Here is a 20,543-nt window from a genome sequence, read left to right as displayed (position 1 = left end):
AGACCTCCCAGGTAATTTAGTGTGTACCAAGGTCTGAGAAACACTGCTTTATGAAATGAGATGAAAATGCCTGGCCTATAGAAGCTACTCAGTAACCTTTTTGTTAAACAAATGAATGAGGGCTTCTAATTCATAAAGACAATTTACCAATGTTTCTAAAAAAATTATTTTAAATATAAAAATAGATAATTTGTCAGGAATATGTTATTACTTTGAATCTGCAGGGTCACTTTGCTTTTGCAATATTTAAGTCTGCATTGGAAGAGAGAGAGAGAGACAGAGAGTTTCCTGTTTCTTTACCCCTGAGTGAAGAAAAATCTGTCTGGACTAGTGTTAACCATTTGTTTATAGGTCTTGTTCAGTCATCTGATCAGAAAAATGTTAAACTAACTCTATTAGCAGACTTTTACTAAGTCCAGTTTTTCTATACTGGAATGGGAATTTGAACCAACCTCACTGGCTCTTGGAATAAAGGACTTTATGAAGAGCTATCGCTATAGAGATTATCAGTACTTTAATTATAATCTTATACATTCTAGAATGGAATGTACTATCATTACTACCTTTCCTGACCACTTTTTTTCTCTGGCTTGGCTGCAATTTACGAGTAGACGTAGAGTGAATGTTGCTTTCAGTTGGAAAATTTAGAAAGGTACTCTGCCTGTTCTAAAAAATCAGGAGCCACAAAGCAGGGTAACAACTTTCTGGTGTGTTCTAACAGGGACCAACCTCATGCACCTGCTGTCTTCCTTGTGCATACAATATTCGCATTTATTATGTGATTTATGCAAAGAATTATAAAATACACTGTGATCCTTTCAATAATACTGAGGCAAGTAATAGATAGATGATTGATTGATAGATAGACACTTTTTATTTTTTATTTATTTTTTTGAGAGTAGAAAATGGATGTTTAAAGAATTGTGTTTTGCCCAAGATTCCACAGTCAGTTTATGGTAGACTCTCTTTAATGTAGTGGTATAATCAATTACAAAGAATAATGAGCCAGAAATGGTGAGTAAGCTTTATTCACAAACCAATGACTACAAATATAATTTTTCTAGGTAACCTCAAAATGTCAGCTATTCAAGGCTGTCCTTCTCTGCATGCATTTTTAAATATGATGAAAATGTGGCATGATGGCATTTTAATTAAAGTATCCATTTCTTTTCCAGCATAATGGACATTTTAGAAATCATATAAAGTGAGTTTATTTTCAACCAGATACAAATATTATGGAATATAAATGGGAAAATAAGAATTATACAAGAAAACACATGTAGTTGAGCTCATGTTTTTTATGCAAATCGTTTTCCTTCATGAATCTACAAGACAGAAGTTTTTTTTTTCTTGCTTCAATAATTCTGATACTTGCAAATTTTTTCCTGTTTCTTATTGTCCTACAAGTCTATTAACACTTTTAATTTATTTTATTAAATTTTATATTTGAAACTTCTGATTATTATTCTACAGATGTGAAAATAAAACCCTCAAAGAGAACTACTGACACTAGAAGAAGTATTCCATTTTTAAAATATTTTTGAATTGTTAGTTTTCATTTATGAAGATTAATGACATAAGTATTAGTTATGCAATTGAAGAGTATCTATAAAATATAGAAAATTCTCATGGGAATTCTTAAAAAGGAAGGGGAAAATAAAAAAATGAAAGTATTAAATTTTTACCATAAGGAGCTTGATGGACAAATTCTCAGTTCAACAATGATTTTTTAATTCACGAATGTATAACTATATGCACTTTCACAGGCTCATATCTCACCTTTCCAAAACTGCTTTTCCCTGAGAGTGATGCTAAAAGGAATGCACTATGAATCAGAGACTGAAATTCAGACCACAGCATTATTATATGATAGAGAAACTGTCATAGTGAAAGCAAATCCCTTGCTCCTGAGATAATTTGAGGTATCTGTTTTGGACAAAATCATTTTTCATGAAGAAGATACAATAGAGTTGACTGAGTGCTTTGGTGATATTCAGAATGTATTGGAGCTCCATATCCTTAAGCAATCGAATGAAATGGGGAGAATGCTCTAAATGTAATCATTAATTGTTTCTCAATCCTCCCTTAGGAAAGCATTCATTGTTAGAGAGGAGTCGATAAGATAGGACAGGGGTTTTAAATACAAAAAACATCAAAAGAATTCTTTTGTGTGGTATTTGTCATGTTCAAAAATGATCATTTTTTAAATCATTGGATCTCAAGGAAGACTTTGCATTCATACTAGAACCAGAAATGTTTTGTAACACGCCTAGAGGAAAATTCTTTGTTATGGCTTCACTGAACACTCATTAATTTTGTAAGAGAAGAGGTGAGTTGGTAGCAATTTTGCAACTATCTGCAGATGTATGAAATGTTTAGTCATTTTAAGGTAAAAAAAAAATTCTCACTTGTCAACATTTCACTGAATTTAACAAAACTGCCTAGTTTCTGTATGGCGAATTGGGTGTTTAATAATCATAGGTATCAAAATTCTCCATTATTAATGAAGCTGATTAAAAACTATAAGCATGTAAGCTATATTTTTGTTTTTAAATATTTCAAAAACACAGAGAAATATGGAGACTAATAAGATGAACACTCACCCATTTATTACCCAAATAGAACTCAAACTTGTGTTTATATATTGCTCTTTCTAAAATTTCTATTTCATTTCTTTATCTTTCCTAAACAACGTTTTGATATAAAGCACGCAGAAGAATACCCTTAGGAACTGTATGTGTATGGCTCTGAGTAGCCATGGCAGATAGACAGACAGAACTTCAACTTCATCCTGACATTCATGCTCCCCAACCTACCCCACCTAATCAGCCACACCCTCTGCTCTCTGGGGCAGGTTGAACCCAGGTCCCTACCATCTCTCCTGGACCATTGCTCTGGGCTCTACCTGATCTTCTGCCAACAGGTTTCTTCTTTCAATTCATCCCCATCACGTCTGCCTGAGTTAGTTTCTTTAAAAAGCAAAGCTAATTGCAGCATTCCTTTGTTTTCGTTTCTGTTCTTCTGGATTGTCACTGCCTAAAGGAGTAGTGTCTGAAATGGGGTACACAGAGAATGGGTAGGAGAAGAAAATCTCAGCAGTTTTCTATTAATCATCGCATCTACAGTACTTTGCACACTAGTACATAGCAGGTGCTCAATAATAGTTTTGAATAAGTGAGTAGAAATGAAGCAGTATATTACAGAGATACTACTGCTGTTTACAGACAACACTAAGGCAAATATGTGGCTTTAAATTTGCTCAGTGTACATTGATTCAAAGAAGAAGTTAAAACACAAATGTAAAATTAGATGCCCTTTTGAGAGGAGTCTAGGTATCCACAGTTGGCTTTTTAATGGTCAAAAACCAAAAATATATTATAATTTAAATACCTTAGGAGAGAAAACTTCACTAGCCTTATTTTTAAGTTTTGAGAAATTTCTTAGACCCAGGTTGATCTGGGCTAGCATTTTCTTTTTTTTTCATAGAGCACAAAGATGCAACTATTAGACTATCATATCCACTGTGGGGCCACCTCCATTGTGTTACTATTTTATTTTCCAAGACTGGTTATCGGGAGGGGCAGGGGAATGGGGAAGGTTGAAGAGTTATATATGTAATACAAACTAACTAAATTTTATATGTGTTAGGGTATATGTGTACAAAGATATATAAAGATATAGAAAATATATATGAAGATATCTACAAAGGGACTATAACTTAATTATGTAATAATGAAGAAAACATATGATTTAGTTAGTTGAGACCTTCCACCTGGAACAGAAGAATAAAACAATATGGGCTCAATCCCAACTCCATCACTAATAGTTATGTGTCTTGGGACATATTATTTATTTTCCTTAGCACCAGTTTTTTAAATCCGTAAAATGAAAATTTTGAAAAGGGTATTCTGTGGACTGGATAATGTAAGATATTTAAGTAACATAGCATAATACCCAGTTAAAAAATACCTAATAATTGTTAGCCACTCTTATTATTCTGCTTCCTAGAAAACATAACAGCTTTTTAATTTTTTATTTGTTGTTTTTTTAATAACTACTTTTTTAAACCTAATAGAATGGATCTTCAGGTGAACTAGAAACATTAATCTAGTGAAAAACAACATGAAAAATTTTTTCCTTTGATTTTTCTTCCCTTTCCCTGTGTGAATAGTTTGTCAATAAATTTTATTTTTCTATATAGTCAAAATGTGATTTACTTATTTCAGCCTCTCTGAAAGCTGGCAAATAAATTTCCATCCCCAAATACAAATTAGTTTATACATATAAGTTACCCAAAAGAAGGTTTGACACATATGGTGCTCTCAAAAAAATGTCAGCTACAGTTGGCTTTTTTACTGACAGATTTTTAACCTTCTTCCGTGACCACAATATGTGTAAAAATATAAACATATTTTGAACTATTAAACAATTATGTTTTTTCCAGCAGAACTGTAATAACAGAAATCTGTATTTTGTTTTTAAAAAATAAAATATTAATCATTTAAAAATGACATGTGAAAAACATATTGTAGAAGGAAACTGCTACTAGAGATTACTATTTAAAGTGAAATACTGAGGATACATAAATTTTATAAATGTAATGGAATATCACAATAGAAGTCCTACTTTGTAATTGGTGATTTTAATGAACTTCAGGTTCTTTGAAAAGACCATTATTCTAAAGTGGATGCCCATATCCATAGCAACAAAGAAGACAACTATTACTTTTTCAAAACATACTAAGATAATTTTTTTCTATCTCTTTTTTCCCCCAAGAATTTAAAATACCAATAAAGAAGAGTTTTGGTCATTTGTTTACCAGGATATTATACGTAGTTCCAATATCAAAATTAAAATCTAGTGAGGTAAAATAAATCAGTAAGTCCACTGTGTTGAGAGGTTGGGAATAGATCATTGGTCCACATAAACTATTGGCCAGCTGTAAGATAGCTTTCTTAAGACAGTCAAGTAAAGCCACAAAATTTCATCTTCATCAGATATCATTAGATAAAGAGAGAAGACTGAGGTTTTGCTAATTTTAGCCTAAATGTCATTGAAAATAGCTCTTCTTAAGGCAAAGACACAGGAGCAATTTGCTTGTTAAAAAAGAAAAAAGTGTGACAATGTGAGTGCTACTGTTAATATCCTTGGTCTTGAATTCCAGTGTATAAAAATACAAATTTTTCATGACAGACCAGTGGTTTACAAATTACAAAATTAAAATATTACACAGATCAATTTTACTTATATTATAATACATATCATATATTATGATATATAACATGAACATATTCTATATGAAAATATTTAAATAGATATATTTAACAACCTCCCTCGAAGAGAGAAAGCTTATTCTAATAATTTAAGGCTACATTTTTTTGCTATATAAATATAGTATTATAAAATGCATTAGTTAAAATTGTGATTTCCCTGAGTGCTAGGGTGTAAAGGGGAGCAGTTTGGTGCCATTTAGCTGTGAGAACTGGTTATTTTGGAGGACCTGGGTGTGCTACAGGATGCAGTGTGAGTAGGGCCAGCCAGCAGAGGAGGTATAGGCCAACAGCAGGCCGTTGGTACTGTCTCCTTACATAGTAAGTACAGTTACACTCTATGTCACCACACAAATTTCTAATAGACTTCAAAGAGGGAACTGGTAAAGAAACTTCAAAAAGTTTCCTGCCAGCCTTTGTTCTGTTGTTTGCCAGTTTGGCCCTCACAAAATAGAACAAAAGCAACCCATGATTTTTACTTTGTGAAGTGCCAGAATGATAATTGCTGGACCATTTGCCACATCCTATGACTCAGCGTGCAGCCATAGGGAGTGCCAGAATGCTGGAATGGAGACCATTCCACTGGTCTGTGAATTCCTGGGCGTGGGGAAGACTGGCAGGGACAATCGTCTGACCTCTGCCAGGCCTTTCAATCCTTCAGTTCACCTACACCTCCTCAGACCCATTCTAGAGTCATTTGTAACATCATCCGAGGCCCCATCTTGACTGGCCTTTTGTGAATCTTCTCTGTAAATATTTTCTGATCTGGCTTCTCACCCAAGGGATAGTTTCCAAAGGCTCTGGAATTGGCCCAGGGCCGCTGTTGGTGTGGGAGCCCATCCTTGCTTTCCAGAGTGACATAGGGCAGTTTTTCTGCCAACTTCTGGAGGGTCGTGGAAAGTTGTTGATCACTTTATGTAGCTTTACCTGTTTAGAAGATAAAAATAACTACAGGAAGTAATTTTGTCAAAGGTTGTGTACACAAAGTGTTGAACAGCGAGGTTAGAGCAAGGTGAGGTTTTCCTTGAATGACATAAAGAACAAACTTCTAGACCTTCTTGCCTTTTATTTCATCTTATATACTTCCTGGTGAGCCCGAGAGCATCCAGTGGGGAGCAGTTTGCTCTTAAAGAACAGCAGTTGTGTTTCTCTATTATAATATTATCTGAAAAAATAAAATGAAAGAATAGAAAAGCCTTGAAGGATTTTTTTTTTTACTTTATGTAACCGAATGTTCAATGTTATATGCATGCATGCATGCACAAACACAAACATACTGAGGATAATAATCAAAAAAGTATTTGGAACTTAGTAATATCTTAAATTTAAACAAATTTCTGAGTTCTTTAAGACTCACCTATTGTCGTTGTAGTACCAAAAATAGGGATTGAGCGATGGCTAAATCCCTATTCTTAAAATTGCCTGGCTTCTAATAGGAATTTCTTAAATGACAGGAAAAAAAAGACATTCAAAGGCAAAAGTAGCAAATAGCACTCCAGCTCTGTTGTTCATCTAAGTATGGATGGAGTAGTGTATCAGTTCAGGAAAAGCTCTTGTAGCTTTCAGGATGGCATATCTCCTGCCTCTTGTCAGCATTTACTCTTCATCAATTATTTTGTAACCAGCCTACTTGTCATACTTTATATATAGTAATCATCTGTCATACACATTTATTATTCATTTTCTTTATTACTCCATATGTTACAATAAGCTTAATGTTAAGTAGAAAAATACTTGCTTTTCTTGGCATTATTGAGAATTAACTGTTGCAATTTAATTTTCCAGATAACTGAAATCTAGCCACAAGTGTTGATTTTTTTAAAATAGCCATTTTAATAAAAAGCATTGAAAATTTTACAACTGCCATAATTCTAGGCATTCATAAACAGAGTACTTTGAACATAATTCATCATGTGTGTGTGTGATTATTGTGCTCTAATTATGTCACAGACTCTGCTTCTGCATAAAGCCATTTATTTTTTCAGTTTGCTCTTAGAAATAGTAATTAAAATCCTTAATGTAATCTGTAACCTCTTTGCCTCCTTCTCCAGCTCATCATATACACACTGAGCTCTCTGATATTCTCTCTCTCTACAGGTCTTCTTAAGTCTCTTGCTCTTACTATTCTCGCTCTTGCCACAGGGCCTTTGCACATGCTGTTCTCTCTACCTGGAATGCTCTTCCTTCCCTCTTTACTAAATAATCCTACTCATCCTTCAGAATTCTTTTCAAGTATCGTTTTCTCAAAGAAGCTTTTTCTTACCTCCTTCACTGGTGGTGATTTCCAGTATTATGGGGTCAGTACTATAACCTAGCATTTGTCCCTATATCATGCCTGTGTTAATTATCTCCTTCTCTAAGCAGTGAATTCCATAAGGGCAGAGACTTTGTTTTGCTCACCATTAAATACCTCAGTGCCTGGGGCATTGACTGCCTCAAGGCAGACCATACATTTTCAGTGGGGGTGATATTGCCTTGAAGGGGGCAAAGCTTGGTTCTTGAAATAGTGAAAAAAAACTTAGATATTATAATGGTTTGAGATCCTCCAAAGGGCCACAATGCATAAAAAGAAAAGAAAAACAGTATATCTGTAGTATTACAATTTCATGATAATACCACAATGGGGGGGGGGGAGCTTAGGAAAAAATGTCTAAAACGGAGGTGAAAATGAAAAAAAGGGTGAGAAACACTGAGGTGGGTGATCAATAAATATTTTTTGAAAGAATAGATGAATAAAACAATTTTGTGACTGTGAGTAATAATTTGTACTACTCAGCATTTCCTCCAGAGCTATTTCAAGGGCGTATTCCAACCTTAAGTGACTGATTTTGAGTTTTCTTGAGGCTTTTTCAAATCTTATTTTTTATCCCCTCCTTTAGTCTTTGAAGCTCAGCTATTATTTATTCTTATCAGCTTACTTATCTTTATCTCTAGTCTTGTGCGGTCCAAGAAAACAAACAGCAAAACTAGGAAAGGGTTTAAAATAAAGGCTAAGTGGCTGTAGAATGAGGGCCTGGGAAGTTCCTTTTTGACTAATTCGCTGATCAAGTAATGTGTTAGGCCCTGTACGTTCAGTGTATAATGACCCTTATGTGATTTCTTTGGCTGCTTAGAAGCCTGCTTTTTTTTTTTAGTCTAATTTTCTTTCTCCTCTGGATGTGCATATTTGTCAGACAGGGGACCCCTAAATGAATGAGACCTCCTTTTATTCCAAAACATAGTTTTTGTTTCAATGTGGAACGCTTTAATATATTTCCTGAATTGTTGCTTCTCCATAATAGAAAACTTTAGCAAATAATCTCAATTAGTTAGATTATTCAAATTTTTTTATTCTTGCTACATATAATGTAGATTGATATTTGTATCCCCCTGTTAAATACATTTCTCTGCTTTCTCTACAGAATGTCACTTTGCTATTAACTGGTTTATTTATATTTTTCCATAAAAATAAAAATTTGCTATGAAAACCTGTGTATTTGTGTGTATGTTTTCTGTACCGTTCTTTTCCCTTACCTTTGGAGACTACATTCTTTTATTACTTTTATATACTCAACACTTTCCTATCTATGGTTGTTGACTGTACAGCTTTTTGTTCCATATCTGATTTGATTTTTTAGCTCATGCTTTGAGCAGCTGCTAGACTTCTTTATTTTGTATCTCAAGAAATAAATACCATCTTCCCAATGGGCATTTCTTATATTCTCTTCTTCCTCTGTATTCATACATTGTACCTTTTCATAACATCTCTACCTACTGTGCATTTCAGTGTTTTTAGTGAAGATTATTCAAACTTGTTTGAACCCTCAGGGTATCTTTTCATTTGATAAACAGTCAAGAGCCCAGAAACTTTTCTCTGAGTTTTCATCTGGTTAATATTTCTCAGATGGTTTAGAAATAGAGGTCAAAGGTCAAATAATTCAGAGTCTGGAGAGGTCTTAACAAATCCATGCTTTGACAGTGGCCATTTACACTACTTTACTGATATGTTTTCTGTGTTTATTGGGTCAATAAAAATGTTGCAGCTGGAGTTGCTGCAGCAAAGTCAGTTTTACCTCCATGACTCTGGATGAATACCTGAGTGAATTTGAGCAGTAGTGCAAGGTATTTCAAAGGACAAATGTCTGTTCACTGCTCTCAAGAGGTGAGAGCTCTTTGAGGGAAGGAATTATGCCTTATTCTCTGTATTTGTCTTTGTATCCATTTTGCTTGACAGAGTACCTAGCGAATATTAGGCACTTAATAAATGCTTGCTGAATACTTAGTCAAAAATATATTCATTTGGCTGTTTGTCAATACTTGACTCATTTCTCTCCTACATCAGTACCATTTACTTCCTAACTTATTCATCTTTAATTCTGCTCTAGTGTTGTGAATATTTAAAAATGAAAAATTGAAAATGTTTAATTGCTTTTCCATAATGTATTATCTGTGACATCAACTACCTAATCAATATTTTACCTCTAATTGAATTTGCACATATAGGACATTATAAATGATGTTGTACGCACTCAGTTTTGTCTTCTGACTCCTCAAAGCTCTTCCTTTTTCTTTCATCTGTCCTATTATGCTCCCTATTTGATGATGTTACTATCAGCAATGGCATGCATATTCTTAGGATGAGTGAAAAGACCCATGCAGGAACTGATCACTAATTAGTAATGTTTCCTATAGTGAAAAATTGGCCTAAAGTTTCAAGAAAAAAAAAAAAATAGAGTTGCTGAGGCTGAAAATTAGTCTGCCAGTTCAGACCCGTAGCAAATTGTTATTGCTCTCAAACTTACGATCTTTACAATGGATAATTGAAGATTCTTTTAACTAAAACATGGTAAATGGCATAACTATGATGATCCTATTTGGAATTCAGCCCTTATTTTCAGGGATTTACTGTTTTGAAAAATGTTTGATAAATTTATAGCAGAAGAGAAAACACTTCTGCCAACTACGTAAGTGCTTTGGACATAATTTGTATTCCTGCTGTTACATGCAGAAACTGGTGCCAGAGTTAAAAAAAAAAAAAAAAAAAAAAGTAAAAGGAAATTTTGTTTGGAAGGAAACCAGCAGTCTGGAAAGGTAGTTTTAATCTATAAATATCTCTCTAAAGGATAACTGAACACCAACTAAATTTAGTCTCAAGAAATAAAATGCTTAAGATAATCAAAATACTTCATTCACTTAAAAATGCTTATACTGGATATATTTAAGAATGACATCTGAGCAATATGATAAATTATTTCCTAAGTGAAAAATATAAACACCAGTACATTTTCTGTATTATGAAATGTAAGTACCATGTTGAAATGGAAATAACATGAGAGAGCTGAAGGAATTTGATTAACACCCTGGTCTGGCCATTTAGACATATGTCATTGAAAAACCTAGGTTTTCTCATTTATAAAATGGAGTGAACTACTCAAAAATTGTGAGGTCTAAAACACCATATAAAAAAAGGTCTAATTTATTTAAAATAATTATATGATATACGATATGCCAAATAAAGAAAATGTCCTAACTATCTAAGAAATAAGTTATAACTACATGGTTCTGTATGTTGAGTAAAATATTTTTAGACAATTTCTAATTTTGGTGTATGATGTATTGATCCCCATATGATTATTTCATGAAAAACAGGAACATTGCTTATTGAACATGAATAAGTGTCACTGAGTCAGTGGTTCTCTCCTCTCTCATTCTGCCTCTTTCCTGTGAAAGCCAAGTCTCTCCCTCCTTCACTTTTATGGACAGAAGGATCAATGATGGCCTAGAGTTAATATTAGGTATATATGTAAACAAATTTTTTGCAAACTAGTAGACGTCCACCAAAATGACTTATAACAGCAAATACTAATTTCTGAGATGCACTTATTTTTTGGCTGAAAACACTTGAGCATAAAGTCCCTCATGTCTTTTGTGACCTTAGACCCCTTCAGTACTTCTTCTGTCTTGACTTTCTACTAAGGTATGGGATAATGATCTTTCTACTAAGATCACGAAGAGTATCTTTTTTTAGAACCCCGCAATAGAAACTAGTGTTTTCCTGTTATAGGGAGGATAGAAAAATAAAAGCTATTGGGAAAAGAGGACATTGGTTTGTGCCCTAATGACATTCACCAAGTGTATCCTGAATTTCAAGAACATATTCCCATTCTTTTTTTGCCAGATATGTGGCTCTGTCAACAGCAATAACAGCGAGAGACATTATCACTGAGCCCAAATTATCCAGATAGTCATGAAAATTCACAAATTATGTCAATGCATCAACCTCTCCCCCATAAAAGTGTTTGTTAAGTCTATTTCCACATCATTTAATTGAACATTATGGTTTTGCATTAAAAATATAATTAATGCTTAAAGCTGCGTGGACAAAATGCTCTCAATATCCTAAAACCTATCAACCTTTGTAAAATTAACTTTCAAATTGGGCTAAGTTTTCATGAAGTAATTGTTGGAAAAGTTGTCATTTTCCTTAGTAGTGCTGGAAAGCAATCATTTAGAAATAGCTTCATCACTCTAAAATTATCCTACTTTATTAACATGCTTTGCAAGCAAAATGTCTACTCAACCACTGAAATGCAATGTTTGATACCTGCATTTTATGTTGAAAACTTTTGTAATGAAAAGTTGTAAAACATTATAATGTAAATATTAGATACGATTGACTTGAATGAAGCGTTGACCTTTATTTGTTAAAAATATTAAAAATATAAAAATATAACAAAAATTATCCCATTTTTTGTTAATTGCCACTATTTTTAAATTCATGGCATGTTAAATTTTGCAATTGTCCAATGAGGAGAATGAAATCAAACTGAGAAGTAAGGCTAATTAGGAAAAAGTAAAATTTGAGTTTTATTTGTATAGAGAAAGCTGAATAATAACATTAATGTGTCAGGTTTGAAGGATTTTCATTAGATGCAAAATGTCTACACATTTTCCCCTTCTGGAAGTAGAGAACGGGTCTTAAAACTAATTATAACAACTAGTATTTGCATAGCACTTTATTGTTCCCAAAATACTTTTCTGTCTCCTGGTAGAAATGGAAGTGAGCTACTTAGAATAATGTAAGATTCACTCTCATTCTTTGGCAAAGAATAGACAACCCCATGACAGGTCAGTTGTACAATTATCCAGTGGTTAAAAAGAAATAATATATACCGCCTTGGGATCCTTTTCTGTTTATGCTTTTATATCTCCCATTCTTTGTTATACAAAACAAACAATGCTTAAATAAAACATAAGTCCAGGGTGCCCATATGTAAACCATTCTCAAAAGCACTTAGACTTGAAATCTACTAATTCACATACTGGGTATTTTTTTTTTTTTTTTTTGCCTGAAAGCTATATTCAGCAAATGATATTTCTATAATAGAAACAGTTATCATTACCACAAAAGTGAATCTCTACCATTTGTGTAAAGTGGCACTTGCTCAGTTTTAAAACACACACAACACCCCTAATACTTTGGATTCCAAGGAAGGTTAGCCCTTTAACTGCTGGCAATGAAAATAGGATTTTCTTCCTAGTTGCCATGTGTTTCCTAGAGGAATGTGTGATCAAAACAAATGTTAGTTATAGATATGTTTATGTATTTTACTTTGTGACATCTTTCCTATTTGAATTGGCCTCTTTTAAATTCTTAGATTTCAGTGGGACAACTTTAGTTACCTATTTGTGGACCTGTGCTCTTCCTATTCCCTGAGCTAGGTTTTATTTGGTGGAGTTTCTTTCTAAGATGTTTTCTATGTCAGTAAAATTATAGGCCAATAAAAAGCAAAATAAACATGTCTGCAGTTAGTGATATGGACCACAAGGCAGGGTGATTGCTTAATCAAGCCAATTCTCTAGAAGAATTTAAGTCCCTTTCTCTGACATAAATTAATGAGTAACTAGGTAAGATACCAACTTAATCCTTTCTCAAGATGAGGAAATTAGATATACATGAAAATTTATAGTTAATCTTTCAGATTAATTTTTCAGAGTATGTGATGTAGTTGCTACAGTGGAAGCCAGGTCCTACGAGCTTCATGTCAGTTTCAGGTAGTGAGATTGGGTTTGATTGAGTGGAACCTGGTTATCCACTTGTAGAAACTTCCATGGAGGCCTCAGAGACTGACCCTCACCCACAGGGAGACCAGACATCTGTTTGTGTTCAAAGAGAAAGTGAGGTTACCTGGCAGGACTCTGCAGAGAGTAAAGCAGTCAAGGCCCAGAGACAGGTGTGACTGAGCAAGCCTCAGGAGGGACAGAAACCAGGATCAGACAACAAAGAACCAAAACATTGCTTAGAAACAATAGTAGAAAAAAATATTAAAAAAAAAAAAAAAACTTTGCAAGACAAAAAAAATCTCTCCAAAAGAAAAGAATGAAGTACAAGACAAATACAAAAACAAATAAAAAAGAGAACAAAATGTAGGAAAGTTAGAGAATTAGTCTATAAGGCACAGTGCTGAAATATTAGTTTCAAAAGTGAAGACAGGAAAAAATGAAGGAAAGAATATTATCACAGAAATAATGAAAGAAAAATTTCTGAACATTAATATATGAGCAAATTAAATAGGCCATCAATGTACCCATCAAGATAAATGAAGACACTCACCAAAATATGTTATTATCATGTTAAATTACCCGAAAAGCTCACAAAGAGAAAACAAAGCAAACGAAAAGAGATTATATTCAAATAAATTTGAACAAGGGTGGAAAATGATTGAGAAATGCATTTGAAATCTTACCTTATGATTTGTAAATTATCATTCAGCATCTTTCGATACACCTTGCTTATTGTTTCATACACTCAGCATTTGTTTAGTTTTTTTTTAAACCAATTTCTTTGCTCATTTTTACCAATTCTATTTGCATCTCTGATTTTCATTCAGCAATCCCTTTTTTTTCCTGAAATATGTACTTTAGAAAATTTTTTAGTAAGGACCGGATGATAGTAAACATTCTCATTTTTTATTTGTCTGAAATTATCTTTATTCTCATTTTGGTCTTAAATAATAGTTAAGCTGGACATTTAATTCTTGGTCTACAGTCATTTTCTCTCAGTACCTTAACAATGTTAATATGGGTCTATTGTTTCACCATTTTTATTCTCACTTGATTCTTTCTCTGGTGACTGCCTGTTTCCTGGGGCATTGTGTAAATTTTTGATTGCAAGCTTATAAATCCCTCAGAAAAGATTTGCCATGCCTTCTTTCCAGGTTTCTGGGACACCCTATCATGGAACATGAATTAATGTCTGGGTTTTGGGTTTCTGGAACCATAGAGTTTGTATAAATTTTCATCTAAAACCCAGGAGGGAAGAACTATGGTTGCATACATGTAATGAAGGATTTTCTCTTTCATTTTCTGCCTAGTGTTTAGGTCTTGTCACACATGTTTCTATGTCATTTTCCTTTCCCCATAGGCAGACTTTTGTCTAGTCCATCTTTTCACTAAAGTTGTAACCTTCAAAAACATCACATGGAGATAGAGGTTCCAACTCTTCACTTTATGTAGGCTCAAGGCTTGTGACCTGTTTTTCATTCACAGCTGTGGATATTGGTTACAGATGACAGAGATTGACAAATGACCCCTGGGTAGCACAGATTTATCTATAGCTTTATCTTCAGCCTTTCATTCATGTTTATGTTTCCCTATTAATTTTTGTCCCATGTGCATTTTTGTTACTTTAATAGGGAGTCATGGAGTCTCCAGGTTGCCAGGAATGAGTCGTCCACTTCCCTTTTCTCCTTTTCCACAAATCCAGTATTTTAGCATACTTGCAAAGTATTCTTAGAGACTATGCTTAAATAGGTTATCAGACAAAGTTTTTTAAAGGCAGTTCACTCCTAATTTTCTAATCGCTTCTAGACTACACGTAATTTTTGCATTCAACCCGTTTACTGTTCATATTTGATGAGCTTTATTCATTCCACTGCCTCATTCCTAAAAATTTTATATCGTGGTGGTGTTTTGTATTTATGTGTCAATTTGATTGTTTTAAAGAATCTGGTTGACTGGTGTGCTCTACAGATGTCTGTAAAGTCTAGCTGGTTTATAGTGCTAAGTTTTCTATTACCTTGTTGACCTTCTGCCTAGCTGTTCTATCTATCATTCAAAGAGAGGAATTGTTGATTGCGCTCAGGATTTCTTCAAGTTATATATCTGATAATGATCTTCTATCCAATACATGAAAACACTTACAATGATAAAAAGACAAATAATCTCACTTGAAAATAGATAAAGATTTGATTAGATCTTTCTCCAAAGAAGATATACAGATGACCAAAATACATATGAAAATGTACTCAGCATCTTTAGTCATAGGGAAATAAAAATCAAAAGCATAGTGAGAATGTACTTCACACCCAGTAGGGATGACAAAAATAAGAAAGTCAATACCAACTGTTGATGAAGCTATGGAGAAATTGGTACACTCATTATTGCTGGTGGGAATTTAAAATGATACAGCCACTTTGGAAAGCAGATTGATAGTTCCTTCAAAGTCTAAACATGGTGTTTCCATATGACCCACCAATCCCATTCCAGGTATTTACCCAAGAGAAATGAAAACATAAGTCTACATAAAAAATCATATACAAATGTTCATAGCAGTGTTATTTACAATAGCCCCAAGTAAAAATAACCTAATGCCCATCAACTAATTAATGGATAAACAAATATGGTATATCCATGCAATGGAATATTACTCAGCAATTAAAAGAATAAAGTACCGATGCATGTTGCAACAGGGATAAACCTTGAAAATATTATGTTAAGTGAAAGAACCCAGTTACGAAAGGTGACATATTACATGGTTCCATTTATATAAAATGTTCAGAATACACAAATCCATTCAGACAGAAATTGGATTAGTGGGGCTGCAAAAGGCTGAGGTGTGGGAGTAGCAGGGAGTGACTGCTAATGGGTGGTTTTTCTGGAAGGGTGTTGAAAATATCCTAAAATTCTACTGTGATGATGATTTCACAATGCTCAATATACTTGAAAACCAAATAGCAAGTGGCAGTGGTGCAGCAGCCTGGAGGCTCAGGAGGACCTGCTTATCTCTGATTTCTGGAGTTCAGTGCTAGATTTGTTCAACTAAATTCAATAGCAATCTAATAAAGGATAGACAATAGAACACACTTCCATATGAGAAGATTTAAACAGAATGTTTTTCATGAGGCTCTTGAAGCCCCCAGCCTACTTTTTCTTCTTTGAACTTTTTCCACATTAAACATTCCTTTTCCCAGCCATTTATAGTGTGACTTGAGAGCTATGCTCCCTAGCGTTGTAATGTAACAAGTAGGTAGTTCAGAGCATAGCTTGTGTTTACCCATACCTTCTGTTAAGTTAGAATGAATTTACCTTATTAGAGTTTTAGATGGAAACTGTGTCCATGAATGAAACCTGCTTTTTGCCTGACATATTCTATTGGGTTTTGGGCTGTGGGAGTACAGGGGCCAGGACAGCCTGTCAGTTTGTGGTGGACATGGCTGTATGTCCCAGGCATGTTTAGGAATGAGGCTGCCAGCTTTTCTCACTAAAGAGCTGAAGCTTTACTGCCCTGCTCCATTTCTCCCTGGGCCTGTGGACTTCTTTTTTGGATGATTTGGTTCACATGGTGAGAGCATGCCCTCTGACTGCTTTTAAGAGACCTCTCTTTCACACACCACCAACAGATGTCTTAGAAAACACGTGGAACAACTAAAGGCCTCTGTGGGGACTCAAATGCAAGCCCTTAGAAACCTGCATCTTGACTCACTGCCACATGAGTCAGATGTGACCGCTGGCTCCATCACAGGAGAGAGCCTAGTCCTGGTAATCTGCCATTTGGAGTGTGCAGTAGGGCACTGGAAACTCTGCAACCTGTGTCATAGCCAGAAACCAGCTGGTGTTTTTGCTTCTCTTCCTGGAAAAGTTCCAGATTCTCAGAAGGCACTACTGGGTATAGGACCCTCTGTTTAGCCAATTTGAAATAGCCATTCTTAACACACTGGGTGTGACTGTTCTCAGTGAGAACAAGGAAGGAAAATGGGAGTGTTGTGGTGAGCCCCAAATCTTCTACATGCTCCAGTGCAGGACAGCCTTGTACAATAACCTTTTATGGAGTAACTGGTCAGTAGATGCCCTTTCCAAGATAGTCATCATTGGGAGCAGTTCAAAGGACTTGATGAAAGGGAACAGGGTGAAGAGTTAAAGACTGGAGCTGTCAGAACCCTGAGTGAAGTTGTGAAGCAAGGTTGTTGACAAAGATTCTGCAGAATAATTATCCCTCCCTAGCAACGATTTTAAAAGGATTGGAAGAGCTTGAGTTTCCTCAGACTTCACCGTACACGGATGTATTTAATGACAATTCTGCCCACTGGTTCCCTGTACAAAAGCTAGAACAACTTGCCATGGATATTTATTTGGGCATTGGGAAGAACCAAATTATCAGGACTCTGAGGACCTTGCCATCATCAGGAAGAAGGCAGAAGATCCTTCAGGAGACAGCAGAGGGAGTGCAGAACCCGGCCCTGCAGTAGCTGTGAAAAGCATCTGCAGAGAGGTCATGCCTGCCCTGAGACCAGAGCTGGTCGTTCTCCAGGAGGCTTTTGCACTTGGAGTTGATCTCAGCACCATGACTGCAGTCCAGAGGAGACACACAGAGCAGCTGAGGAGCAGCGAGCCAACCACCCTTCTCGCCCTCTGGACAGCCTCATCAAGCAAGGACACACCCCATCCGAGAGGCAGGTAAACTGATTTTCCCAGCAACTCACTGTGAGGGGATCCCACTCCTTGAAGTACTCCTTCTTGAGCAGAGAGATGATGGCCATGGCCAGGTCCACGTGGTCCGACATCCTGTACTCCTCCTAGGACTTGTCCCGGAGAGTTTCCAAGAGCGGGCACACTCGTCCAGGGTGGGGGGTTACTGCAGTTGGGCTGCATCTGCAACTCACACTCCTCCGCCATCGTCAGGACTTTGCTGAGGTTGGCGATGACCTGCTTCTCCGGGTCCAAGACCTCAGAACATCTTGTCCAGCTCGTGGGAGAGGTTGACCACCATATGCCACTCATACTGTAGCTGCTGGTCGTGCTGGATGATCTCCTGCTCCGTGAGGGCAATGTGCAGATGCAGGCTGTGCTTCAGCCCTGGCAGCGTGAAGCCGGGGCCTCGGCCTCTTTGCTGAGCTGTGGTGGCTGTAGGGACAGCAGCGTAGCCGGTTGTTAGGGACATTGTGCTGTGACTGATCTGGCTGTAGCTGGATATGGCTTTGGTATCAAATGATATTAAGAAATTCTTGCTATTTTTGTTAGGTAGGATAATGATAACTGTAGTTTGCAAGAAAATGTGTATATTTTTCAAATGCACGTTCAAATATAATGAAATTAAGGGACACGAGGTTTACAATTGCCCCTAAAATGCTTCAGCTAAAAAAAAAAAAGAGAATGCAAAATATTGAAAATGTGATTTGACTATGATTACTGACTGTGTGATAACTACATGGAGTTTGTTATATGTTATCTCTGTGTTTCAAAATGTTTATAATTAAAATTTTCGTTTTCAAAAAATGTGAGACCATGGGGTCACCACCTTTCCTCCACTCTTCTTTTTCTCTCCTCTTGTATCCACCAAAGTATGGCACAGATTTTCCAGTTACTCCATCTGCAAGTGACATCACAGTGCAAATGCTATACATCGATAATAAATTGCAAGTGCACAGACTCACATTTCTCATCTTGTTTTGTACAAGATAGAGCATTAACCAATCCATTCATGCAGGACCTTTTAAGTCTTATTAATTTTTTTTTTCTTCAAAAGTTATGGGAAGCCAGCAAAGGGTTTTAAATAGGAGAATGGCATGATCACATTTGAGAACTGAAAAGATCACTCTTACTGCCCCCTGGAAAATGAATTATAGGATCAGCAAAGGGGATGCAAGGAATCCACCTAGGTCAATAATTTATTTGTTCAAATATATTTATTGACAATTTTGTATGTGCTAAGCAAACTTCTAAGTGCTGAAGTAATGTGATAGTAGAGGTGCTTGATGATCATAGTTTGAATTACGGTAATCATGGAGGAAATTTAAAGACTTGGACTCATTTAAAAGATACTTAGGAGACAAATTAAGTGAAAAGTAATTGGCAATGGTTTGGTAACGGAGAAGGGTCAAGTTTGACTCATTTCTGAGTCAGAGATGGAATATCTACAACGAAGAATACCAGGTTTATAAGAAAAGATTATACATTGTTATGTTGAACATGTTGAGCTTGATAGACTTGTCAAGTAAGTTAGTTGAACATATGGATCTGGATCTTAGGAGAAAAGTCTTGGCTGCTAGGAGTCTTGGAGATAAATTTGTGATTGGTCCATCAGTATAATAGTGGCACATTTTCCTTATCATCTTCCTCTTAACAACTTTTCATGAACTCGGTAACTTTATTAATTTTTGTCAAGTCATCCTGTGCTGCAATTGTCTACTCCTGCCTTTGTACCCCTGTCATCCTGGCACAGGCTGCTATCATGGTGTCCATACCCTTTCTCCTTACTTGCTTGTTTTTCAGCTGCCCCCTCCTATCTGATTGTATGGCCTTTTAGGACAGGCACCATGACTTACCCTTTATTAGCAAGTGTCTGACACTGTAGACTCTTAATTCTATGGTCACTTAAAGGTATAAATAAGGAGGCAGATTAAGACCATCTAACAATTAAAACCATAGGTTTCCTCTACTATGTTTCCAAAATTGTCTTTTAGAATAAATAGCAATAGCAACCTCATCCCTTATCTCCCTTCTTCCCCCTACCCCCACACAGGTAGTAAGTAGAGGAATGGAGATCTGAAGTAGATAATGTAGCAAATTTGAAGGATGTATAAAAATATTTTTCAAGTAAGGAAGCTAAGTCACCAGCAGTTGGATTACAAAAACACCACAGAAATAGTTTAAACTGAGGAAATTCTTATAGCTTGCTGTTTATCCAAGTGGCAAATAATCAAGTGTGTCATGTAGGGGAGGAAAAACTTTTCCTCTGCCCTCTTAGGTTCTATAGCTGGAGTCTGCAAATTAAACTGACAAAAGACAGATTAACAGAAGAAAAGGCATACATATTTTAATGATGTTATATTTTTACACGGATGGTGGGGGAGAGGTTCACAGAAAAGAAGTGAAAACCCTGAGGAGGTGGTTAGACCCAGGAGCTTATAAACCTTTTTAACAAAGAGTGACAAACTGGAAAAGTTACTAGACAAGGGAAAAGAGGTTTGGGTTTCTAGGGGCAGTAAATTGTGAGAAGGTAAGTATATAGGGAAA

General features: G+C 35.5%; 1 pseudogene; it reads left to right on the top strand.

Moving 5' to 3' along the window:
* Positions 1 to 13,360: 13,360 nt before the first annotated feature.
* LOC134385798 (SRR1-like protein) lies at positions 13,361 to 17,988 on the top strand (annotated as a pseudogene).
* Positions 17,989 to 20,543: the final 2,555 nt, after the last annotated feature.

This window comes from Cynocephalus volans, chromosome 9 (genome assembly GCF_027409185.1).
Source record: "Cynocephalus volans isolate mCynVol1 chromosome 9, mCynVol1.pri, whole genome shotgun sequence".
NCBI lineage: Eukaryota > Metazoa > Chordata > Mammalia > Dermoptera > Cynocephalidae > Cynocephalus > Cynocephalus volans.
Note: the sequence above shows the minus strand (reverse complement) of the source record. Positions and strands in the feature narration are given on the sequence as shown.